The following is a 27292-nucleotide window of genomic DNA, read 5'->3' as shown; positions in this document are numbered from 1 at the left end:
CAGATCTTCCCAACCCAGGAATTGAACTACCATACAATTACACTCATTTCACACACTAGCAAGGTAATGCTCCAAATCCTTCAAGCTATACTTCAACAGTACGTGAACCAAGAGCACAAAATACTTTGGAAAATTCTTAAAGAGATGAGAATACCAGACCAACTTACTTGCCTTCTGAGAAACTGTATGCAGGTCAAGAAATAACAGTTAGAACCAGACATGAATCAACAGACTGGTTCAAAATTGGGAAAGGAGTACATCAAGGTTGTATACTGTCACCCTGCTTATTCAACTTACATGCCAAGTACATCATACAAAATGCTGGGCTAGATGAAGCTCAAGCTGGAATCGAGATTTCCAGGAAAAATATCAATAACCTCAGACATGCAGATGATACCATCCTTATGACAGAAAACCAAGAGGAACTTAAGAGCCTCTTGATGAAGGTGAAAGAGGAGAGTGAAAAAACTGGCTTAAAACTCAACATTTTAAAAAACTAAGATCACCGCATCTGGTCCCATCACTTCATGGCAAATAGGTGGGAAACAATGGAAGCAGTGACAATGGAAACAGTTCTTTTCTTGGGCTCCAAAATCATTGCATATGGTGACTGAAATTAAAAAGATGCTTGCTCCTTGGAAGAAAAGCTATGACAAACCTAGGCAACATATTAAAATGCAGAGACATCATTTTGCTGACAAAGGTCCATCTAGTCAAAGCTATGATTTTTCCAGTAGTCATGTATGGATGTGAGAGTTGGACTATAAAGAAGGCTGAGCATCGAAGAATGATGCTTTTTAACTGTGGTGCTAGAGAAGACTCTTGAGAATCCCTTGGACTGCAAGGAGGTCAAACTAGTCAGTCCTAAAGAAAATCAACCCTGAATATTCATTGGAAGGAACGATGTTGAAGCTGAAGCTCCACTATGTTGGCCACCTGATGCAAAGAGGTGACTCACTAGAAAAGACCCTGATGCTGGGAAAGATTGAGAGCAGGAGGAGACAGAGATGACAGAGGATGAGATGATTGGATAGCATCACTGATTTAATGGACATGAGTTTGAGCAAACTCCGGGAGATAGTGAAGGACAGGGAAACCTGACATGCTGCAATCCATGGGGTCCCGGAGAGTCGGACAAAACTGAACAATAATATGTATGTATGTATATGTATACTAACATGCACATATGAGTACAAGGAATAGACAATAATCTCAGAGGAAATGTTTAGATCGTGTTACAGGAGTCAGACAAGGAACCCATTCCCTCCAGCTGAGACCTGATCTCACCACCCTTCTTGCTATCACAACCTGCCTAACCCCCACCCTTCCAACCTGACTCTTCCTGCTTTCCCAGGGCACTTATCACCCTGCAGTGCATCATACAAGTTATTTATTTATTGGTTTTTTATCTTTCACCACCACTAGGATGTAATCCCTCTTCATAAAGGCAGAGTTGTTGTCTTTTTTCATGGAGCCCAAGTATAGAACCTAGAATAGAACCTAGCAGGTGAGTAGGAACCAGATGATTTTCCCTCAGTGCAAGGCTTCCCTGGTGACTCAGACAGCAACCAATCTGCCTGCAGCACAGGAGACCTGGGTTTGATCCCTGGGTCAGAAAGATTCCCTGAAAAAGGGAATGGCAACTCACTCCAGTACTCTTACCCGGAGAATTCCATGGACAGAGGAGCCTAGTGATCTACACAGTCCATGGGGTCCCACAGAGTCAGACAAGACTGAACGGCTGGGCACAAACACACACAATGCAAGGCAGGCAGAACAGGTGTGAGAGACAGCCATGCCTCCATCCATTCACTGAATAAGCATCTACTGAGTATCTCTCTAGGCCCAGCGTTATGCTAGTCCCTGGAGATGTAAAGAAAGGAAATCCTCTAACCTCATTAGGGCCTGGCAACCTGGACAGAGGACAAGAGCTTCCTGTTTAGATAAACAGTGTGAGCAAAGGCTCCCAAGGCAGAAGTGTTCAAGCAGGTGGAAAGCAGGGTGTGATGTGGACTTCCTGGGAACAAAGCTGAAGTCACAGCAGGTTCCAAGGTCGGGAAGTGAGAACCCCTGACAAAGAAATCCATGCTGACAGCTGAACCCTCGCAATCCTCAGTGATACAGCTCCAATTCGAAATAATTCCCTTCGACACGGACATAAGATTCCATCAAAGCCAAATAGATCAGACTTAATCCAAGAGGTGGAAAGCGAGACAGCAGGAATGCCCAGAGCTCTCTGCCTTACAGCCTTTGTGGTTTTCATGCTTCCTGCTTTGCTTGTCTTCAAGACACGGAGGAATGGGTTCACACAGGCGGACCCACACAGAACACATGCAGGCTGCTTCCAACTTTGCACAGAGCATCCCAGCCAAGAGAGGAGAAGGCCAGGTCGAGTACATACACATGCCTGGCTCTTGGATTGCCCAGTCACCCTGAGAGGAATACGGATTTTGTATTCAAGCAGCACATTTCTGGAAAGACAAGGGTGGGCTATAGCTCCAAGACACTGTGCAACTCCTGTCATCCCAGGCCTGAGTACAACCATTACTGGGCCTTCTGAGTACCCAGCTTAGAGCCAGGCACTGCGGGAAGTCAGAAAAGAAGTAGAAGAGAGAGTCTGAAAAGTTCACATCTGACCCAAAAGAAGGAGGAAGCAGATGCTATAAAAATAAATGCTTATAGGCATAGTTAGATTGGATGGCTATACTGAGCTCTGGAAAAAAAAATAGCTTATAAAAATAATCCTGTTATACACCGACTCTCTCCTATATATAGCAATACAAATAATCATCCACTTCCGCAGTTCATCTCTTTCCCGAGTCTTTGCTTTTCAATATTGTGTCTTCTTGAGAGCTAACCTTACAAGCAAGAGTTCTAGCACCCATCAGAGAGGAATGTCTATCCATCAAGGTGAGCTGCTGGTCCCTGCAGGGGGAGAGGAGATCACAGAGGGGTTTTGTGGGAACTGGGTGATTCATTCACAGAGCGGATGTCAGGCCACTCGGGCAAAATCAGAAGCTTGCACGCCAACTGCTGTTGCTACTGGGCTCCCACTCCTGTTCCCAGAGTACTCTCTGAACATTCCCACCTCCCCACCCCCTGCACCTGCTTTGGAGTTCCTTAACAGCATCACTGTAAAACGCCAGGATCACAGTGGGAAGAAGCCACCTACACTGTGTGGCATAAAGGTGTGTGAACAAAACAAGTGTTCAGGTGATCACAGGGTCCCAGATCCGACATGCTGTCAAGGCCCATCTGTGAGGGCCTTGTGAGGCCTGTCTGTGAAGCCCGTCTCTCTTCCTCTAAGCAGCTCAGCCAAGGAAGTAAACCCTCACCACACCTCAGCACGACTGACTGACAGGGCTGCTGCTAGGAATGTGTAGAGGGAGGGGCCAGGCAGACAGGAGGGATCACTCTTCAGATGACTTAGAGGACTACGTGCTAAGAGATTTCCAAGCCGAGTCTTGTCAGGAAACGCAACCTGGTGTTAAGCCTTGTAATTCTACCCAAGAAGCCTCATTTCCCATTTCTTTTTAATTGTTTCCTCCCTCTGTCCTCTGATGGGAGCAATTTAAGTCACTCTGATGTCCCACTAACAGCCTACTGGATGACAACAGCCCAGAAAAGAGAAGACATTCCAGAAATAGAAAACCACAGTGAAAAATGCCTGCTTAGAGTTTCATTAAGTCTCAGATAGCAAGACCACTCCCTGGTCACTGAATTGTTCGGAACGTAAGGGGATCTAAAATAGCAGTGGAATATATTTCTGGTGACTTTACGGCTGCTCCAACAAGGGGTGTGGGTCCGGTCATCAGTCCAGTAAACATGCCTTGAGTGCCTGCCCAATGCTAGGCACTGACCAGAGCTAATAGCTGATATCTGATGGACCTCTCCGGGCCAGATCCTGGGCTAGCGCTTTTGTAGGCTATGTTATTTAATGTAATCTTCCCAAATATCTGTAAGCATCCTTCCATTGTGACTCTCAATTTATGATCAACATAATGAAGGCACTTAGAGATTAAGTCATTTTCCCCAAAAACACAGAGCTGAATCCTGGGAAAGCCAAGAGGAAGTCTACTTCAGTTTCCAGTTTTACCTGCTACACTCCAGGGCCCCTAGAAAGATGTACAAGGAAGATTGTGCAACTTGCCCCAAAAGTCTGTTTCAGGCTTTACCATCAGAAAGTCCCTTAGAGCAAACTCGAATGTCTCCCACTTCCCTTACAGTGTATTTCCTCCTGCTTAACTCCAAGCAAAGCTGGAGAAGAACCAGGCAGGGCAACTTCTGAGAAGCGAGTGGAAGGAGGGGTTGGTCCCAGCCCCACACTGGAGGGAGAATGCATTCCTTCTACCCGGAACTACAGCCCCTCCAGCCCCTCTGTGGAGCCCTAGTTACATCCTGGTTACTTCTCCTTTATACCCTCAGAGAGCAAAAGGTTCATTCTGCAGATAAGTCAGAATTCTGCATCTGTTGCAACACTTCTGGCATTTTGTCAAGCTGACCCCGCTCCCGGAAAAGGACAAGCAGTGCTTTTACATTCATTAGAGAAGAGGCCCTTGGGTCAGAAGTGCATTTCTGCCTTGGAACCCTCACCAACCTGGGGGCTCAGTTCTCCTCAGCACTGGTTAACACCACAACCTTAAGCAGCTCTCCGGTTCCGCGGAACACAGGACACCCCTGAAAGACAGCCCACCAGTTCCCTAGGTCTGGGATGGGGCCTGAGAACTTGCATTTCTAACAATTTCCCACGTGAGGCTGGTGCTGCTGATCCGGGGACCCTACGGCTTCCTGATATTTTTCTGCAGAATCCTTGGTGCTGTGTTAGCACCAGCTGCACCATTCTTGTAAATCCTGGCTCCAAACACAATTCCTACAATCTCGGGAGCACAGATATGTGCATGAGCTGAGAGGCAGAGGGAGTGCAGAAATGAGGGTGCTGAGCCCAGGCTGAATGGCCATTTAAGAATAAATCTCTTAAGGCCTGGAGGGCAGAATACCGAATGGAGCTGAGAGGGCTTTCCACCTCCTTGCTAAGGGTACTGGAATTGGTCTGGGCAAAGCCAGCCCTGCCGGCCCAGCTCAGCTCAGACCTGCCTGAGGCACTCATTCCTTCCTCAGGAGGGAGCCCACTTACCTTCCAGCCACAGCTCAGTGGCTGAATTCACATTCCTTTCCCTGGGAAAGCAGGGCTTCCCAGGTAACTCAGTGGTATTAAAAAAAAAAAAATCCACCTGCCAATGCAGGAGATGCAAGGAGACGTGGTTTTAATCCCTGGGTTGGGACGATCCCTTGAAATAGGAAATGGCAACTCACTCCAGTATTCTTGCCTGGAGAAATCCCATGGACAGAGTCCTGGTGGGCTACAGTCCAGGGGTTGGCAAAGCGTCAGACACCACTAAGCACGCACGCAGGCAGGCACACACTCTGGAAAAGAAGGGACATCTCTCTGCCTTGCCTACCAGCTCATCAGCACTTTTCCCGGAAGTCTTGGTTGGACCCTGGGTTTCAGGATAAATCGCTGAAAGGAAGGGATCCTGCCTCTCATCTGCAATCACTGATCCTACTGGGAAGCCTGGAGGTCAGGAGCCTGACACAATCCACCCAGCGACTCAACCTCCTCTTGTCTTACACAGTGGGGCTTCACTCTCCTCATTTCCTCTGAATAGAAATCCCTTTGTCCTTGGCCTCCTGGTGAACTCCCAGTCTTCCTTCCAAACTCATCTCAGGCCTTTTGCCTAGGGAAAGCGCTCCCTCAGCACCAACTAGAGTCCATTTCCTCCTCCACGCCTTGGCTGCACTGCTTTGCAAGCTTCCATGCTGTTTACAAATCTGAGCGACAGGAGAGGAATTACTGTCCTCTAAGTATCCCCAGCTTGGCTGTCCTCTCCTTACCAGCTACAAAGCTTCTTCCACTCAGCTTCCACCTCTCTTTCTGTTCTGAGCGTGGCAATCTCCCTTTCCAGGATTCTTCTTTGCTGTGATATAGAGTCAAAGTTGGGGAGAGAAAACTAAGAGAAGAAAGAGGTGTTTAGAAGACATGAGAGATAAGGACTAGGGCTAGAAAGACATTTTCTCTAAAATAAAGAAAGGAAAAATAGAGTAGACTGGGACAGCTTTCTGGGGGGAGCTGAAGGAAGAATGCCAAGCAAGGCAGGCTGAGGGCGTAAGGAAGCGGATAGAAAAGAGAAGAGGTTATATTGAGAGTAACTCTGGACGTCCACGAAGACTCTATTTACTGAGTTTAAGAGCACAAGGAAGGGACTCGAATCACTCTGCAGTGTCTTTGGTTGCTGGGGCCCTCTCTGATGCTGCTCCAGGACTGGACCACAGGAGTTTTGCTTTCGTTGGGTTGCATCCTCGGGTTTCTCCCGTCTTTTACTTTGTTGTTCTCAGAGTCTGGCACGGAGCCTGGTGCATAAGAGATGTGCAGAAAAGTTCAGCTTTTTTCCCTCCTTTCTTTGCTTCTGTCAACCTTGAGCAGCCCATGAGGCTGAAATGATGGCAGAAGGGAGCAGGAGCTGACAGGACAGCTTGGGGGAGAAAGGCAACTAAAACGTCCCAGTAAATCTCCCTGGACGGAGTGAGAACCAGCCGCACACTGCTGATCTTGGCTGGGAGCCCACCATTTACCAGCCCCCTCTGGGCCTCTAGGGTATGGCTAATTAAAGACATGGTTACTCATTTCATTCCCAAGTCGCTATTTAAGGAAGTAGAATCATGCCATTCCTATAAGGCCTCTGACCCTACCCTAGAGGCAAACAATGCCAGGGCTTGTCTGAGTGGCTGTAAGTACAGAGCTGTTGGGAGAGGCTGTGAGGGGGCGGAGGAGGGGGAGACAGCAGGCCCCACCGCTGGACCAGCAGCTGGATGCTCCCTCCCTCGACGTCCTCCTCTCTCCCTCCCCCTAAGGGGCCAGGATCTTGTGACCACCCTCCCTGAGCCCACTGCCAGGGCAACTCCTGTGTTCTCTGGACACAGAGTCACACAGCTGACTCAGAAAAAAAAAGGACTAACAATCTCCTTTTGGATTTCAAGTAGCAGCAACTCGGAGCATCTGAGATTTTTCAGTTGTTTTTTAAAATGTGAAGAAAACATTGCTTTTAATCAGCAGACTTGCTGAGATCTGCTATATGTCAGGCCCAGTGCTAAGCACTGGGAAGGGGAATGAATAAATTTAAGCAAGTTTTGCTCTGAAAGAGTGTCCAATCTGATAGATGAAAGAGATGCATAAACAAATACATTCCACTAATGTGGAATAAATGTAAAAGTAAAGTTTTGTACTATGCACACTACAGAGAAAGTGGTGATAACCTGTAATTGGTAGGCAAAGAAATGTGTGTGGAGCAGGGGTGGGGGTGGGAAGATTTGAGGTGAGTTTTGAGATACAAATAGGAGTTCATCAAGTGAGGGAAGAACACCCCTAGCAGAGGAAAAGCATATTCAAAGTCATTTAAATCATGGAGAAATGAGTTGAATCCATGAGTTTCAATGGGTCTCAAACTTTGCTAACAAATATCTCATACAGAATAAGTCACATTAAAGTGAATAGGTCAGTCTGAAGAATCCAGTACAAGTAGGGATTTTTAAAGATTTGTTATTGAGAATTAATTGACATAGAGTATCATATCAGTTTCAAGCAGCCTGAAATTTCTTAGACTTTAAAAAAAATTTTTTAACTGTGCAAAATTATGCATTATGGTTTATAAGAGTCTCATGTTTTGACATTAATATTTTCAATTTCTAGTAAGATTATTCAATTTTCCAAACATAGATGGTCAAATAAATTGATCCCCCATGTAGGGAGACGCTCCACATGGATTTCTTGAGAAAGAGAAAGGCAGTTTGTAACCAGTGTGAGAACTAGAAAGCCTTTAAAAGAGGGTTGGAGACCAGAGCTTTGTCTCTGACTGTACAAGTGATTTTTCACTCTCATATTTAGGTGATGGCTGGGTTTGACCACAGTTACAGCATTTTCCAAACACTCTTAGAGAAGTAAGTTTGTCCTGTTGTCTGATGAGGCCATCTTGGTTTTTGCAGGAATGGGGTTGTTCCTCTCACCCTTGCCCAGGCCACCACCCTTTGGGCTATGGGTATGTGGCTGGGGTGTGGTACCCAAGGAAAGAGATCACAGGCTAGGAAGGCCATGATTATCGCCTGCAGAGTTCAGAACACAGAGGGAGATAATTTGTGCTGCTGCTGCTGCTGCTGCTAAGTCACTTCAGTCGTGTCCGACTCTATGCAACCCCATAGACGGCAGCCCACCAGGCTCCCCCATCCCTGGGATTCTCCAGGCAAGAACACTGGAGTGGGTTGCCATTTCCTTCTCCAATGCATGAGACTGAAACAGCAGATTTAACATCCACACTTTCTTACTCGATAGGGAGCCCTCGCATTTCATGCTCAGTGTCAAGGGCGAGGCACAGGGCAACCTTGGAGAGGGTCACGGGGAGCCCATCTTCACCAGGAGTAGGAGGATGAGGCAGGTCACCAGGTACCATGTAACAACCCTTAACTTAATGGCGTTGGAGGAAAACTGAAGGGAAAAGATCTATTTTGTTTCAATACAAGCCAGGCTCTTAGGAGCGCTTGCATGATAACAGCAATGTTTCTCCTTCCTTATAGTGGGAGATATGAAATTAACTGTGAACAGCAGGTTGAACTACAAAGGACAGGAAGACAGGGTGTCTGGACCCTACAAAGAATCTTCACATGCACTGACTGAACAATAAATACAGTTTATTTATTTAAATAAAATAGCTTCCCATTTGATTGCAGTTTTGTACCAAGAGCCAAGTGTTTCTGTATCAAAGGCAAGCAGGTGGATGTCCACACTTCCAGTTCCAGCCAGCAATGCTGACATGCCCCAGGTGAGGTCAAAGGTTGAATTATATCCCCCTACCACCGGAATCTGTTTGTTGAGGTCCTAACCCCCAGGACTTCAGAAAGTGGCCTTATTTGGATATGCAGTCTTTGCAGATACAATTAAGATAAAGTCAGACTAGAGTAGGGTGGGCCCCTAATGCACTATGACTGGTCCCCTCGGAAACAGAGGGAAAGAGGCACACGTATAGGTTGAACACCCTGTGAACAGGAAGGCAGAGATCACGGTGATGCATCAACAAATAGAAGGACACCAAGACTGCCAGCAAACCAGCAGAAGCTAGGAGAGAGGCTTGGGACAGATCCTGCCTCACTGCCTAGAGGGAACCAGCCCTGCCGACACTTTGATCTTGGACTCAAAACTCTGAAACTGTGACTCAACAAATGTCTGCTGTGTATACCACCCAGTCAGTGATCCTTTGTCATGGCAGCCCCAGCAAATTGATGCAGGGATGGGAACTGTCCTCAAGGAAACCTAATAGAAGTTCAATAACAAACGTTCAAAGTAGATTTAAAGCAAAAACAAAAATCAAAAGCAGAATCTCTCCTGGTAATGAAAGACTTGGAAATCTTTGGAAACTATTCAGAAACTTAGAGGACCAGTGTTTTAGTTTTCTTTTTCTTTCTTTCTTTTTTAATGCGCTTAACACTGCTGCAGGAAGCATCATAAATCTCCTCAATGAACAGTCCCAATCTGCTGATAGCAGGTGAGAAAGTAACTGGCTGTTTTTGTGTAAAAGCTCCTACGCTCCTTTCACAGCCATGTTCATTTTAGCCTGTTAGGCCAAGGGAAGACAATTGCATTAAATCACCTGGCAACTTAAATGCTCTCCTTTTTGGCATCAAAGAAGACTTTCCCTTTAATCAATTAGAAACCTGAGGTCTCCCTGACAAGTGCATAAACCTTAGAATTAGGGGGCAGCCAAGAGCTGGATTCAATAGGAGAACTTTTGCATGCAAGCTTCTGGTGGACCCTGCTGGTGGGCCCTGGCAGAGGAACCCAAGAGGTATCATATTGTTTTTCAGTTGCCAAGTCGTGTTTGACTCTTTTCAGCCCCATGGACTGCAGCATGCCAGACTTCCCTGTCCTTCACTATCTCCTGGATTTTGCTCAAATTCATGTCCATTGAGTCGGTGATGTCATTAAACCATCTCATTCTCTGTTGCCCCCTTCTCCTCCTGTCTTGTCTTCAGTCTTTCCCAGTATCAGTGTCAAGGTGATTGAGGCATGCCCTCGATCATGCCCCGTAATGGTGACCTGTACAACTCCCACCAGATACTGAGTCCTCTGAGGGAAAGGACTGCGTCCCTTACACCTCACCACAGGTCCTATTTTCATGATGGTGCCATTGAATCCTCCTACTCAAGCCCTTCTTGGAGTACCAAGATTCTTCTTCCTCACCTGATTCCCATATGATGGGACAAGGATGAAACAGAGAGCTCATAGCCTACAGGATCAGGGAGAAGGCAGGAAATGAACATCTTAACAAGGCATTCATGACTATTTTCAGGGTCACACAAGCCAGGTCAAAAGATGATAAATGGAAATTTAATTAGAGTCAGTGAAAGGGTAATGGGTGTTGAACTTAGAAATGAATTTTTCTTTTTGAAGATGTGAAAAGAACTTTGGAGTCCTTTGGCTCTTCTGACCTACAGAAATGGTTTTCTAATTGAAGAGCCTGAGACTCATCTTCCCACATAAGAGGTGAGCAGATCTAGGGAGCTTTAGATAAGGCTCTTAGAATAAATGCAAATGAAAGAAATGAACGTCTTCCGCCCTGACAGCTCTTCTCAGGTCCCCTCCTACTCTAGGACTTTCCGGTGGGTAGACGTGGAGGGGAAAAAATATTCAAATATGCAATTGATTGTCCAATCCCAAGTCAGTTTCATTTTCTAGCTCTCTGGCAGTCTGCTTGCTGTATCAACTATCACACTCCAGTTCCCTAGATGTGCCCCTGTTTGGATACGCAAACACCGGGTACCGTTCTAGGCTGGGCCCTGCTCCTCCACTGGCTGCTGGGTCTCTGCTGCTGAGAGAGGCCTTGTGTAAAGAGCTTCCATAATAACGTCTCAGATTCCAGTCCGAATCCTTCCCTGCTGCAGGTTACTTGACTCTGCAAGACTTGGCTTCTTCTTCTTAGAATAGAGATCAAATGAGTGATGATAGCAGCTTCATGGTCTCCTTGTGAGGACCCAAAGGAAGAATAAATTTGATAAACAGAGCTTGGGATATACTGCGTCAGGAGAATGATAAGTAAAGCAAGGTCCTGTTATGCTCCTTGCTTGCTTGTTAAGTCGTCTCAGTCGTGTCCGACTCTTTGCAATCCTATGGACTGTAGCCCGTCAGACTCCTCTGTCCATGGGATTCTCCAGGCAAGAATACTGGAATGGGTTGCCATGCCCTTCTCCAGGGGATCTTCCCAACCCAGGGATTGAACCAGCATCTGTTATGTCTCCCACACTGCAGGTGGGTTCTTTACCACTGAGCCACAGAGGAAGCCCGTTCTGTTCCTAAGAGATAATAAATAAAACCCCTGGTGCACTGAGGTAGGTGCTCAATAAAAGGGCCTCCACTCCACGCTGTCTGCCCTGCAGCTTAGCTGAGGGTCTGGTCCTTCTCCCCTGTCAATATGAAAACAGACAGGGAATGAGCCCAGTGGTCTGTTCCCCGGGCTCTGTCTCCTCTGGAGGTAGACCTGAGCAGAGGCTCCTGTGCTTGCCTTCCTAGGAGGGAGCAAGTGCTGACAGAGAATGAAAGAGGCAGAAGTCTAGCCCTTTCCCATTTGAGAGAATCAAGCTCTATGTGCTGGACTTTAGCTCCAACGGGTATACATGAGTTGAATGTGGACCACTTGTAGATGCTATGCTAAAGCCTGAGGATGAAGAAGTGAGACACTTGGTCCCTCCAGGCCTCTCTACATCCCCATGCGCCAGTTTAAGAACACAAGATGTCTTTCAATACATCTATTTCCTAACAAATCATCACAATTCCACATTTGATTATACTATTTTGACTTTTAACAAAAAGATTTATGTGTGGCAAAGAAAAGTACACTATTTTTTTCCTCTCTCTTAATTCCTAAACCTCATCGATGTTTAAGATGGAATTAATGTCAGTAATATAAACAGGAAGTGGCTGTCTTTTTAAGTGACTAAATAAAGCCAACCACTTTCTCACTGAGATAGTTTGACAACAGTTTTTAAGTCCTAGAGAAGAACTTGTTTTCCAATTGACTAATTAAAATCCACTTAATCTAATAAAGTAGATTCTCTATGGACCCCCATAACAGAGAAAATTAATCTGAATTGAGCTATAATATAAACATAGAGTAAACAAACTGCATTTTGTGAAGAGAAAAAGCATGCTATAGGTGGTAATTCTCACTTATCCACACCAGCTCCGAAACGGACTCCAAGAGCTGTATTTATAGAGACCTCTGCACTCCCCATCCCCCAGACCCCCACTTTGACAGGGAGCCGTCTTCTCCAATTAGCAACTGGGAAGCCAGTTCCCCTTATGATGGCCGGTGATGTTTCTCCTCTGGGAAAACGGCATTCACTTTCCTGCTCCTTCTTCCAGGTCAAAGTGATCTTGTTGTTCTGACACTTCCTCTCCTATCCGGCAGTTTCCCTTTGAAAAATGAGACCATTCAGTCCAAAGACCTTTGCCCGTGCCTTCGAAGGAAGCTTGGGGTGGAGCAGAGACTGACTCTGTCTGGTCGTCCTCCCACACAAGAGGATATGGCGCAAAACTCTCTCTCCAGGGACTCTCTGAAGAGTAGCTGACACCAGAGTGCACTGTCATCTGGGCTATGGGGCCTCTGAGTAAGAACATGCTCCTTAGAAAGTCACCTGTATGTGTTATGTATATATGTATCTGCAAAGATACAGCTATGACTATCTCTATATGTTCAAGAAAGAAGCCTCAAATCGAGGCCAACAAACGTTTCCCTAGGCCCTCAGTGCCTCAGAGGAACTTGCTTTAATTAATAGATCAAAATAGTTAGTATTTAATGTATCAAATAAATGGATGATAGATACATAGATACACTGATGGATAGATTGACAGATACATAGATAGATTTGGAAGTCAGACCTAAGTTTATACCAATTCCTGGCTGAAGGAGCCAGTATTGTGCTGTGCTGAGTTGCTCAGTCGTGTTTGACTCTTTGCGACCCCATGGACTGCAGCCTGCCAGTATCCTCTGTCGGGGATTCTCCAGGGAAGAATACTGGAATGGGTTGCCATATCCTCCTCCAAGGTATGTTCCCAACCCGGGGATTGAACCCAGGTCTCCCGCATTGCAGGCGGATTCTTCACCATCTGAGCCACCAGGGAAGCCTGACCCAGTACTGCTGCTGCTGCTAAGTCACTTCAGTCATGTCCGACTCCGTGCGACCCCATAGACGGCAGCCCACCAGGCTCCACCGTCCCTGGGATTCTCCAGGCAAGAACACTGGAGTGGGTTGCCATTTCCTTCTCCAATGCATGAAAGTGAAAAGTGAAAGTGAAGTCGCTCAGTCATGTCTGACTGCAGCCCACCAGGCTCCTCCGTCCACAGGATTTTCCAGGCAAGAGTACTGAGTTTCCCTAAATCTAAATTTGTGTGTGTGTGTGTGTGTTCAGTCATGTATAACTCTTTGCGACCCCATAGACTGTAGCCCACCAGGATCTCTATCCATGAAATTTTCCAGGCAAGAAACACTGGAGGGGGTTGCCATTTCCTATTCCAGGGCATCTTCCTGACCCAGGGATCAAACCCGAGTCTCTTGCATCTCCTACATTGGCAGGGGGATTCTTTACCACTGTGTCACCTGGGAAGCCCCAAACCTAAATTTACATGTCTGTAAAATGGGTTTGATTACCTCTCTGCTTGGTTTCCAGGCATAAATGCATGAATGCATGTAAAGTACTTATTAAAGTAACTGCCATGAAGTAAGCTTCAATAAGAAGGAACTATCACTGATTTATTTCATTCTTAGTGGAGAACAGTTCATCTGGGGGCATCTTTGAGAGTTCAGGATTTCGGAACTGCAGGGAGACACAGTGGTTTCATGGGAAGGCTCTGATATACCTATGTGTAAGTGGATACTTCCTGCAACAATGCACAGCTTAAGTGGGGCCTGTCACCTGATGGTCAGACGTTTCCCAGGTCTTGAGGGTGAGACAGTACTGCCAGGGAACCCAGCTTGATTTCCTGGTTCAAAAATCACACCTATGAAACTCGATCCAGGTGGGAAATTCTTCTGGCTGCTTCTGCTAAAGCCATGGTTCCTTATCAAGTTATGTCTCTGGGTCACTCTGAGGTCATCTTTTAAATTAATGTAACAGCCAAGGAAGGCCACAAAATCTCGCTGCTTAGCTTTCGCCTACAAGTCCATCGCAGCAGCTCTCTCATGTTGACTGAACACGTACTTGGTACTAGTAGCCTTATGGTCATCAGTTTCTTTAATCCTCCAACAACCCTCCAACAACCCTCCATCAGGGCAGCTGCAGTAATCCCCCTTTAAAGATGAACCATCTCAGGCTTGCCATGTCCAAGGTCACAGCTGGCAAGTGGAGCCAACACTGCAGGTAAGTAGGGAGCTCTTGCCACCCGGCTGTGCTTCACAGAAAACCATTCGTCCTGTTCGGCTCTCCCGTGCCACGTGTGTCGATACTGCATCTGAGAACAGAGAGAGGTTTGAAATTCTCATTTTTCTCACTTGCTAAAGAGAAGCACAGCCTGTTATAAGGCTCTGCCTTGCTCTGGCTCTCCAGATTCTTCCTCCAATCCTCTTTATAGAGCACCTCCCTTTACCCCCACAATACCTGCTCAGGATTCTTCCTGGCCTTTCAAAAAACAACTGGCAGCAAGCAACTAGCTTGAATCCCTTTAGTTTGGCTAAGACACCCCTTTCCAGGGGACCTGGTTGGAGCAAGAGTGCCACCTGCTGGAATATCTGAGTCACTGCCAACACATGTTCCTTGGGCCAACGTGGGCAGGCAGGCGGAGAGGCTTAAGCCTGGCCAAGGAATCAAGCAGTGTTCACAGAAACACCTCAGCAGCGTCCAGGCACCAACTTACTGACACTCAGTGTTTAGTTGTTCAGTGGTATCTGACTCTTTTGTGACCCCGCCAGGCTCCTCTGTCCATGGGATTTCTCAGGCAAGAACACGGGAGTGGGTCGCCATTCCCTTCTCCAGGAGGTTCTTCCCCACCCAAGGACTGAACCCATGTCTCCTGCAGTTGGCAGGCAGGTTTTTTACCACTGAGCTACCAGGAAAGCCCAGATACTGACACTCAAGGTCTTATTCAAATACAAGTTTGGGACTTTAAGGCTGTGCAGTTCTTGTTTCCAAATAGGGGCTGGGATGAGGGTGGGGCAAGAGGGGCAGGGCCATGCAAGCACAGTACATCCCATCTTTGCGGAAAATTGTGAAATTGTATTCATCATGGATTTTTGCATCTATTTTGACTTTTTAAAGTGCATTAAAATATTACATATCTCGTTAGTGAATTGTTTGGCACCCTCTCCTTTATGATTTACACCCACTGCAAAGGTTTCATTTGCCTCATGCTAGTATCGGCCCTGCTGAAGCCTTCTGCAAAAGGATTCAGTTTCCTTTCCGAGCTCTGTCTGTAGGTGAGCTACACTCAGAGTCTCTAAGCTGAACGCCCACATCAGGGCCAGTCCCCATGTAGCTCTGTGTCCTCACTAGGCTTTTCCAATCCCCAGATCCACAGTCTGAGGTCAGGTGGGGTTGTGGGCAGTTCTTCATCTGTAGTGTGTGGGAGGGTTTCGGATGGGGGATGGTTCTCAAAACACTTGAAATTTTGTGGAAAACTATGCATTTTCCAGGGAGATGGCTTATCACCCTCCTTCATTCTCCGAGGAGGCTTGACCCCATAAAGGATAAGACTCACAACAGCCTTCATCAAAGAGTCTATGCAGGAAAAAGCAACAAGAAATGTCTTCCCACATCTGCCCTGGTAAAATGAATGTCAATCACCTGATCTGTGGTCTATAAACAGTGTTGGGAGACCCTGATACAAAGATTCAAGGGTTCTCAGAGTTTGGAGAAAGGAAAAATTCCCCTCTCGAGAAACTGGAATCTCAGCTGCCTGCTGAGAACTGGACAGTCCACGTTGCCCTCTTTAGTTTTCACTCCCTGCTCTGAAAACCTCTCAGCCTTGCCATTGTTCTCAGGCAAAGCTCTTCGGCAAGCTCCAGACTCTTCCACCCTCCTGGCATCCTTAACCCATCATCCTTCAAGATCAACTTTCTCCACATTCTCAGGCAGGGCTAGGCTCTTACACATTCCCGTTAACCTGCAGATGACTTTTCTAGATTGATTTGCATATTGATCTACCTTGCCCACAAGGTTGTGAGTCCCAGAGGGCAGGAATCCAGTCTTGTTTGTTTCCATACCCTCAGTTCTTGGCAGAGTCAGTGTGTTAAGAAAAAAAAAAAAAAGTTAGATGGATGAATAAATAAATAGATCTGTGAATGAATGAACAACACATCCCCTCGCCCAAGCCTTCTTGTGCTGGATGAGGAAAGTGAGACTCCCATAGACACTAGAAGGTCAGTGGGCCTTAGCCGAGCAGGGGCTCCCCCAGGAGCCCCACCCAGACCAGCTGCAGGCCACCCCACCCCCACACTCCAGCTGTGCACTGAGGTCAGAGCCCTTAGCAGTCACTCTAGAGCCAGCCACTTGCCCTGCTTTTCCTTCCTTTTGCTGCTCCTGGTTCAGAGCATGAAGTAGGAAGACAACTAACCAGGGGAATTCAGAGATGAGGAAGCGATCCCTGCAGTGGCCAGCTGTCCCCTTTACAGGGTCTGGAAAACCCGAATCTTCTCCGTGGTTCTCTGCCTTCCCATAGTGAAGACCTAAATGAAAAAACTATTTGACACTTCCAAACTTACTTCAACAGAAGGGGACAGAGTCACATTTCTTGCCCAGAAATACACTGTCCGTGAACCTAAACAGCTCGTTTTCCTCTGCTTCCTTTCACCGGAATTAGATTCATCAGAAGTCTGATAACATCTCTGGATGGATGAGCATCCCAAGCGCGGCTGGTCCCGACACTGCTCAGAAACTGGAGAGAGAGCTGGGAGGAGGGCGGCCACACCAGCTGCTTCTGCTCCTGCTCTGAAGGCGGACAGGCCTCCCAGGAAAAGCCTGGGCCCAAGCACAGCTGTGGCCGTTACTGAACCTGCAGGCTTGCCACAGACTAGAGAAAAAGCTTCAAACAACAGAGCAGACCTTCCCGTGGCCTGAACGGGGCTGGCTTCTCCTTGTGTTTTTATTCCTTCTGGTGGTGATCGCCCCGCCCACACACAGGGCTTCCTCAGCTCAGGCTGCCTTCCTCAGCGAGCCACAGGAGACCCCTGTAGCCCCCCTACCCCACCCCACATTCTCCCCCAAGAGCTCTCCTCAATGAAACCAAAAAACAAAAAATTCTTTAATACAGGTAAATCCAGAAAGTGTTTCCCTGGTGGCTCAGATGGTAAAGAACCCACCTGCCAATGCAGGAGACCCGGGTTCGATCCCTGGGTGGGGAAGATCCTCTGGAGAAGGAAACAGCAACCCACTCCAGTATTCTTGCTGGGAAATCCCATGGACAGAGGAGGCTGGTGGCCTACAGTCCATGGGGTCACAAAGAGTCAGACAATACTGAGCAATTAAGCAACAACAACAATCCAGAAAACACTCCGGGTCTTGAGTCATGACTTTGTAAGCAGCCGTTGGACATTCTCTCGTCCACTTCTCAGAATCACTGGTCCCTTCTCCGAAGAACACAAAAGCCCACACAGGAAAAGGGAGGGCTGTCCCAAACTTACAGCTGGGAAAAGGGAAATCGTTACTGTTTGTCCTCAAATGTTCACCGGTTCCAAACTCCCCACCTCTTCCTGAAGTCGGGTAGAAACCAGCCACTTGTTCTGACCCCAAGGTTCTCTGTCCTGTGTCTTTTCTGTTGCCCTAGATCTTAGATCTCTTTCTGTTCCCTTTGGTACCTACTAAGTAAGTAATAAATATTGATTGACCGATAGTAGCCTAGAAAGCCTAAAGCCAACGTAAAACCAAGGGCATTTTTATAAAAATAGAAACCATTTAGGAAGTGTTGCTACCAACCAGGCTCTTTATTTAATATTTAATCCTCCCTGCCATCCTGTAAGATGTGTTTTTATTCCATTTTTCAGGGGAGAAACGGAGGCTTGGAAGGATTCTGGGGGTGCAAACAGCTTTTCAGGGGTGGAATTAAGATTCCAAGACTGACCTGCAAAGCTTTGCCTTCCATCACTCTAGAGTTTCCAGTGTTTCAACAAATGGCCCAGGGAAGTTTTCATTCACCATCACAAAGGACCCAAGGGATCAGGTACGCTAAGTCATTTCAGCTGTGTCCAATTCTTTGCGACTCTATGGACTATAGGCCTCCAGGCTCCTCTCTCCCTGGGATTCTCCAGGCAAGATTAGTGGAGTGGGCTGCCATGCCCTCCTCCAGGGGATCTTCCCGACCCAGGGATCGAACCCGCATCTCTTATGTCTCCTGCATTGGCAGGCAGGATCTTTACCACTAGTGCCACCAAGGGATCAGGATGCTGCGAAAAATGCAGCCAGGCCCAGAGCAGGGGGGGCTTCCTGTGTGCTAGAGGTGTCAGTGCTTTTCCTGGCAGAAAATGTACTGCCCAGAACAAGCCCTCTTTCCTACGGTTCTGCCATTCCCTCCTAACCAGGCCCAGCTCTTCTCACTCCGGTCCACCTTGGGTGGGTATCAGGCCAATCCTTCCTTTGTCTCCTTCATCTAACTGGCCCTGGGCTGGGAGCATGGCACACTCTGAACCTATTCCAGCACTGTCTACTCTGGAAGACAGACTGGACCTCGGAATCCTTCTTAACATAGCATTCCAGGCCTAGCCACTACCAATCAATCAGCATTGCTTCTGAGATTAAGCCTACTGGTCATTATTGGCACTAGAAGTAACCAATACAACTTAATTTCCATTTCCTTCCATCCTTCCTGCCTGTGTTCCCTAGCATTTCTGGGATGGATGGTGGGATGAATAATAAAGGGAAACTGAGTTCTCAGCTTAAGAGGGGCACTGGTTGGCGCCACTCCTAAATCTGCTGACTTCACCCAGTGCCGATGCCTCCATGACAAAACTTGCTCCGGCATGAAGCGTATTTTGTGGTATTTGTTACAGGAACTGGTGAGATTCCTGGGTCATCCGGAGGCCATGGAGGATCCTCAACGTCAGCACTTTGCTTCTCACTCAATCTCATTTCCTCCCCCTCTAACATATGCTTGAGCTTAAAAATATCCAGTCACCCCATACTTCCTTCTTTTTTCAAGCTCAAGCTGACAAGAGAAATTTCTTCTCCCCTTCACCTTTTTTTTTTTCCCCTTATGCAGGGAATAAATACAGCTCCACTGGGGAGCATATAGAAATGGCCAGTTAAAAACTTCCATGTCTTTCAAGCCATCAGCATCTTTATCTTATGCCATTAGCTGCCTACACGTTCTGAATCATTTCATGTTTTCCCAAGGCCCTTTCAGAAGCTCTGGCTTCTGGTTTTGAACCAGTCCAGTGATGGTGATATCAAGATAGTCATTCCCTTAGCAAAATACCACACAGTGTTCGAGAGGAAGGAAATGTTAAGAAATTCTTTTTCAAGAGATGTCGAAGAAGAGTAAAACAGCTCTTATAAAGCAACATTTTTTAGATTTGAGTTCAATTAAATCAGAAGCATCTGGATTGTGTGCTGTTAAAACATGCTTTGGTTCCCCTAGGGAGGAAAAAATACTTGGAAAATACACCTTTTATAAAATGACATGTATTGGAAAACATAGCTAAAGATTTTTCAGAAAACCTAAATGTACCAGAGATGGTCCAACCCTAGTTATAAATATCCTGGAACCAGCTGGGGAGTAAAATTAGGTGGTGAAATGATTTTATCATTTGTTATTCCAAGCTGGAAATGACACATTTCTTGTATATTTCTAAAAAAGAAAAATGCTATACTGGGGTCTATGAGATGAGATTTGCTTTTGTTGTCTTTGATTTGATATTCATTATGATAATAATTATTTTCACTGAACTCCCAGACCATGAATGATAAAAATGCAGAGGTAAAGAGAGGTCCCTGGGGTCAGACTCTGCCCCCACTAGCCATGGGGTCTTGGGCAAGTTCATTCACCTCTCTGTGCCCTAATATCACCTGGAAAGTGATAATGATGATGATGATAGCAATAATTGCTGCACTTAGAATCAATGTTGTCTTCCCTGGTGGCTCAGCAGTAAAGAATCTGCCTGCCAATGCAGGCAACGCAGGAGATGCAAGTTCAACCCCTGGGTTGGGAAGATCCCCTAGAGAAGGCAATGGCAACTCACTCCAGCATTCTCGCCTGGAGAATCCCGTGGACAGAGGAGCCTGGTGGGCCGCAGTCCATGGGGTCACAAAAAGACAGGACTGAAGTGCCAGCACACAGAGTGAATACCTGGTACCTGGGAAGCTCTCAGTGTTAGTTGGTGTTATTTGTCATCCTATCTAGAAGATTCTGCCACTAGAGAACTCTGTGGCTCAGCCCCTCACTTCAAAACCTAACAAACCTTTAGCTAGCCTGCCAAAGGAAAAATGAAATGAAATGAAAATGAGGCTATTACAATCAACCTTGTGAGCATGTGGGCTAAGTCACTTCAGTCATGTCCAATACTTTGCCACCCTATGGACTGTAGCCTGCCAGGCTCCTCCGTCCATGGGATTCTCTGGGCAAGACTACTGGAGTGAGTGGCCATACCCTCCTCTAGGGGATCTTCCCAACCCAGGGGCTTAACCTGCATTTCTTATGTTTCCTGCATAAGAAATGAACCTTAGCCAGGTTCTTTACTGCTAAGCTATCAGGGAAGCCCACAATTGACCTTACAGACATAAAAAGATTAGAATACTGTGAATAACTGCATGCCAACAAGTTAGATAACCTAGATGAAATGGCAGGTTCTCAGAAACACAATGCACAAATTGCTTGAAGAGACTCAAGAAGAAATTTAAAAACCACAACAGACATCTAACAAGTAAAGAGATTAAATCAGTAATCAGAAAAATTCTAAACACAAAAAGACCAGGCCCAGATATATTCATATATGAATTCTACTAAACAGTAGAATAAAAATGAACACTATTCCTTCTCAAATTTTTTCAAAAAATAGAACAGGAGGAAACACTTTCTAGCTCATTGATTCTATGAAGCCAGATAGATACCAAATTTATTACTCTTATACCAAAATTCTTGGCTCATTTCTTTCAAAAGTCTACCCTCCTTGACTCTTCTATACACACACACACAGAGGCACTTATTCCCTCTTCCCAATTTGTTTTTTTTTTTTTACATAGGACTTATAATGGTTGATATATATTTATTCACTTATTTATTTAGTGACTCTCTTGTCTAATATGATATAAGCTTCATCCAAGCAGAAATTGGGGGTTTTCCCACTGTTGAATTCTCCATACTTAGGATAGTGCTAACCACATAATAGTTGCTCATAAAAATGAACTGAATGAATAAATAAATTGCCTAATCATTCTTTCACAGTGAAAGAATAGAGGGAAAACTAGTGAAGGATTGCAGAAATCCAGGACCCAGCTGATGAGAAGGAAATAAGCCTTCAAAGGCAGATAACCCAGAAAGTATTGTGTCAGGAAAACAAAGAGAAATGAGATTTCTGAAAAGCAGCAATGGTCAACAGTGTCAGTTTGTGCTGAGAAATCAAATACAACAGGACAGAAGTGTCCACTGGGTTGAGCTGTGTGATGATCCCTGGCCACTTATGACAGTCAAAAGCCAGGCTGCTTTGAAGGGTGGATGAGGGGAGGTGGTATATTCTAACAACAAAACATTCTCCTACAAAGAAGGTACAGAGATAGGGAAGCAACTGGAAGAGGGTAAGACAATGGAGGATGCTGTGTTTAAGCAGGAAAGACCTTACGTCAAAAAGCCAACGGAAGGAACCAAATTGAGAAAAAAGAAGTTGAATATGGAGAAGAGGCAAGGTTCCCAGGAGAGTCATAGGACCCAGATCAGAGGACTTGCCTAACAAAGGGCAACATCTCCTACACCTCAGACTGCGGACGAACAAAGACTGCAGGAAATCCAGCCCTGGAGAGCCGATGTGCCTCACCCATGCTCCCCAGCCAGGATCCAGGGCGCCTGACACCCAGTTCAGTGCTCTGTTTACGATAGAGTGTTTCTCTCTTGCTCAAGTTAAGGTGATCAAGGGGCAGTGCAGAGGGGAGAGGAATAGAAACCGAAGATGATGAGTAGAAAATGCCCACTGAATAGCCTTTAGCATTGAAGACTGTTGGAGACAGGTGCTCCTGTCCCTGTGGTGGGTGCCCCCTTAGCACAATGGCCCTCCTGCAGCCCCCACTCACTCCTCCCCAGGAGGTGGAGTGACTTCCCTGATTGGTGAGCCTGCAGGGAGAAACTGAGCCTGAGGGCCTGCCCCCTACCTAACTCTTCTTCCTTTTAGGAAATAGCAGAAAAGACATGCTCTGGATGGCTTTCCATCCCACGGGAAGCAGAACAGGAAATCTTCACTCACCCTTACCCTATGCGGAAGCCAGCGGTGGTCCAGCTCTGCCTGTGGCCAGATGGGCAGTCCTGCCAATATTTGGCCCCACAGATCTATTCTACCTATATCAGCTTTATTGGTCAGAAAGATGATAGTTTGGTCTCCATCTGCCTTTCTCCTTTGTCTTTTTTTCTTCAGTGAGTTTAGCAAAAGATGAAGAAGAAGGAGGCTAATGACTCCAACAGAAATTATACTATTAATGTCGGCTTATGAAGCAATCATTATTTTCATGGTATTATTGTTGTTGCTTAGTTGCTAAGTTGTGTCCCACTATTTGCAACCCCATGGACTGCAGCATGCCAGGCTTCCCTGTCCTTCACTGTCTCCTGGAGCTTGCTCAAACTCATGTCCATTAAGTCAGTGATGCCATCCAACTATCTCATCCTTTGTCACCTCCTTCTCCTCCTTCCCTCAGTCTTTCCCAGTATCGGGGTCTTTTCCAGTGAGTCGGCTGTTCACATCAGATGGCCAAAGTTTTGGAGCTTCAGCATCAGTCCTGCCAATGAATATTCAGGGTTGATTTCCTTTAGGATTGGCTGGTTCAATCATGCTGTCCAAAGGACTCTCAAGAGTCTTCTCCAGCAAAAATGATTCCAAGATTTTTAAAAAAAAAGCCATAAAACACAATAGGAATATTTTCTGGTGTAATGAAAACAATGAATATGCATTCTTGTTGGAGAAGATCATACATAGTGTAGAATGAAAGCCTGATTCCTTTCATGAATGTGGAAAACCCCAAGGACCTGCCTTCTTAATTCAGTTGGATCAGAGAAATCATGGCTGATAACTTTTCAACTCTGTCCAGGGTTCCACTATTTTCCATCTGGAAACAGCCATGGCCACATCCACAACTTCAAAATTGGGAAAATGACCCAGAATCATCACTGCATTTGAAGAAGCCACAGAGCAATAACCATGTTGCGAGGGCCAGAGAGAAATCTGCCAATGTACATTCTTTGCTGATGAGAAAAATGCATCAGCAACTGTAAAACTTGATGTTGGCACCATATTTAGCCATGGATCCAACCTTCAACTCCCTTCTCTCCACCTTTTCCAGTGCCAAACACTTGACCCTAATCATCATTTCAGAAACAGTCACTCTCACCTTCTCCATATTCAAATTGAAAAATACTGACCTTGACTGTACCACATCTCTCTGCTGCTCCTAAATGGCTATTTGGAAATTTACCAAATAATCTTAAGCCTATCAGTGAAGACAAAGATTATCAGTGAAATCCCTCTTGCAATTTTGTTTGCAAACTATCCTAAGAAACGAAGGAGCTGGGAATTGCTCAAAGACTTTATGGCACATTGGAATACATGGGGGTCAGAAGTCCAGGGTGGAAAAATAGAAGAGACCCTGCAAAACTCAGAGCAGGGCTGTGTAGTCCTATACCACCCAGGTCCCGTGATGGATGGCTCCCCCAACCTCACAGCCATTGCTCAAAGTTCCCAGAGAATCTGGCCCCCTCAGTTTCCAAGCAGCCAACCATCTTCCACCACCACATACTTGAAAAAACAGTCCATGGCAGGAGATTCCCTAGAAGGAAGAAGGAGTGCTATTGGAACGGTGGGATTGGAACTTCCCTGGTGGTCCCATGGCTAAGACTCCTTGATGTCAATGCAGAGGGCCTGAGTTTGATCCTACATGCCACAATGAAGATCAAAGATTCCAGGTACTGCAACTGAGACTCAGTGCAGCCAAATAAATAAATATTTTTAAAATGGTGGGATTGGGTGTCAGGGGTTGGCGGGGGGTGGTGCACCAATCTGGGGAAGTGCCCCCCATACCTAGGCCCCGATGGGGAATCCTATAGCAATTGAGTGGCTTAATTTATTACCAAACCAAAGTGGAATCCACTTGTCTATGCACCGTAAAGCCAGTCTACTGACACCAGGTTGTGGTGAAGGAAAGCGCAACTTTTGTTACAGGAGACCAAGCAAGGAATTCAGGACAGCTAGTGCTGAAAACACCCAACTCCCCAGTGGGTTTCAGCCAAGCATTTTTTAAAGGCCAGCTGAGGGAGGAGAGACCCAGGGTATGCAGTCAGCTCATGCACAATTCCGACTGGTTGATGGTATGGTAATGAAGCAGTGTCACAGGGATTAACGTTGTCACTTCTTAGGCACTTGTAGGCTTGGGGTCCATGTGCTCACGTTCGATTATCAAGTAGATCAGTTTAGTTCAGTCACTCAGTCATGTCCAACTGTTTGCAGCCCCATGGACTGCAGCATGCCAGGCTTCCCTGTCCATCACCAACTCCCAGAGCTTGGTTAAACTCATGTCCATTGAGTTGGTGATGCCATCCCACCATCTCATCTTGCAGTTAATTTTCACATCTGTAAAACAATGCAGGAAATACGCATCAAATACTATTATCTAGCTTCTTCAGAGAGGAGCTACAGCAGAGGATGTGGGGGAGGGGTTTGTTCCGGGAAGGCCCATTAGGGTCCTGCCAGGTTACAGATTCATTCAAGGTTGTTTGTTGGTGGTGATCCTGGAGCTCCCATAGATTCAAAAATCGTTCGCTACGTAACGACTGCGCCTAAGTGGGTGAGGACACATTGTTGAACTAAACAGACAGCCACTGCTTTTATGCTGCTCACAGCCTCCTTAAATCATCCACCTTGACTGACAAACAACTGAACCCATCCTTGTCATGATGAGCCCACAGCTACTATATAACAGTCCTATCCAACCTCAGCCCTGGTCTCATGGAAAGTCAAGGCAAGAAGGACACCATTGGTACAGGCTTGGAACACTGAGGACTGAGATCTTGGAGTTCAATTATTCTGCAAATTAAAAGTGAGCTACATGTACAAGGAGTGGCAAAATGTGGTAAAGTCACAGACTGCCAGTTGGTGACCTGGCAGGGTGAGAAGACAACAACCCAGCCTGCTGGAAATTTTGTACTGAATTTCTGATATTGGCATATGGTAGTTCAAAAACATAAACATTCTCATTTCAGCAGATTCATTTGTGAGAATAATAATTCTCTTTTCAGAGAAATAGCTGAGCTATGTGTGTGCATGTCTGTATGTAGATATGCTAACTAGCAAGCAAGAAGAGTTCCCTTTTTCCTTCTTTTTCATCTAGATATCGACAATGGTTAATGTCAAGGAAGAATTACAAGCCCCAGGGGCTTCTGCATCTAATTCTCTAAATTATTTATCTGCACAGTCTTGGGGAAATTACTTCTCTGAGGTTTGTTCTCTGAGGTCTGATGGGATTTTCCTCATCTGTAATATGAGAATAACTATATCTACCATTTTTTATGCACTTATCTTGTGCCAGGCGTGATGCTAAAAATTTTAAGTGTATTATATAGTTTGACTTGCTCCCCAGAATCCACTGAGGTTTTACTTACACTGATTTTACAAATGAAAGTTCAGACACAGAGCAGTGAAGTAACTTGCATAAGGTCATAAGGCTGGCAAATGTAAAACAGACCAGATTTTAACCAGGGAGTTCTGATCCTCAAGCCCAACCCTTCCAACACCTCATTCTCCTACCTTTTTGCAGTGTGTTTCTGGTAGGATAGGTTCAGCAGCAGATGACCAAAAAACACAAAATTCTCTCTCACAGTTTTCAGGGACTGCGGCTTCTTCATGGTACTTTATCATTGTCAGCAATGTCAACCTCCTGATCTAAAGTGGTTGCTCACATCCAGCAATCATGTCCATGTTCCAGTCAGCATAGAAGGGAAGAGGCAGAAAAAGGCATGTTTGTCCCTGTTAGGGATGCTTCCTGAAACTTGTACACAGCACTTCTGCTTATATCCCATTGACCACATGGGCATGCACAGAAAAACATACAAGAAAAACTGGGCTATGTACTTACTGAAGGAAGTCATATACCTAGCTACCAAAAAAAAAAAAAAAAAAAGTGAGATTTTATTATTAGGAAGAAGAGAAGAATGGATGCTGGAGGACAATCTCCAGGGTTATTGAACATATGAGGGATCAGTTCAGTTCAGTCACTCAGTCATGTCCGACTCTTTGTGATCCCATGAACTGCAGCACACCAGGCTTCCCTGTTCATCACAACTCCTGGAGCTTACTCAAACTCATGTCCATCGTGTCAGTGATGCCATCCAACCGTCTCATCCTCTGTTGTCCCTTTCTCCTCCCATCTTTGATCTTTCCCAGCATCAGGGTCTTTTCCAAGGAGTCGGTTCTTCACATCAGGTGGCCAAAGTATTGGAGCTTCAGCTTCAGCATCAGTCCTTCCAATGAATATTCAGGACTGGTTTCCTTTAGGATGGACTGCTTGGATCTCCTTGCAGTCCAAGGGACTCTCAAGAGGCTTCTCCAACACCACAGTTCAAAAGCATCAATTCTTTGGTGCTCAGCTTTCTTTACAGTCCGACTCTCACTTCCATACACGACCACTGGAAAAAACATAGCTTTGACAAGGCAGACCCTATATGAGGTACACTAGTACGATACCTAGTAGGTATTTTGAATCTAGCACTGTTTGCTATGTATTAATATTGACCTATATCTTGAGTCCTGTGGAACACATGCATAAAATCATGAATTCAGATCAGATGGGGAAAGGTCACAGGAAAAGGGTAGGAGAAGAATACATTTTTAAATCACCATGATATTACGTCCTGGGACCTCCAGTTTCACTCACACCAAAGTGCCACCTTTGCTCATTTGCAGCATCCCTGGAACTGTGTGGAATTTAATAATGAGTAGAGGCTCCTGCAGCCATCCTTAGATGAGCCAGTCCTCACCACATGATCTGCTGGGTGATGCTATCACAGGTGACTCTCGGTAAATAATT

This window comes from Budorcas taxicolor, chromosome 6, assembly GCF_023091745.1.
Source record: "Budorcas taxicolor isolate Tak-1 chromosome 6, Takin1.1, whole genome shotgun sequence".
Classification (NCBI taxonomy): Eukaryota; Metazoa; Chordata; class Mammalia; order Artiodactyla; family Bovidae; genus Budorcas; species Budorcas taxicolor.
The sequence above is the reverse complement of the archived record's forward strand: the minus strand, read 5'-3'. Positions refer to the sequence as shown.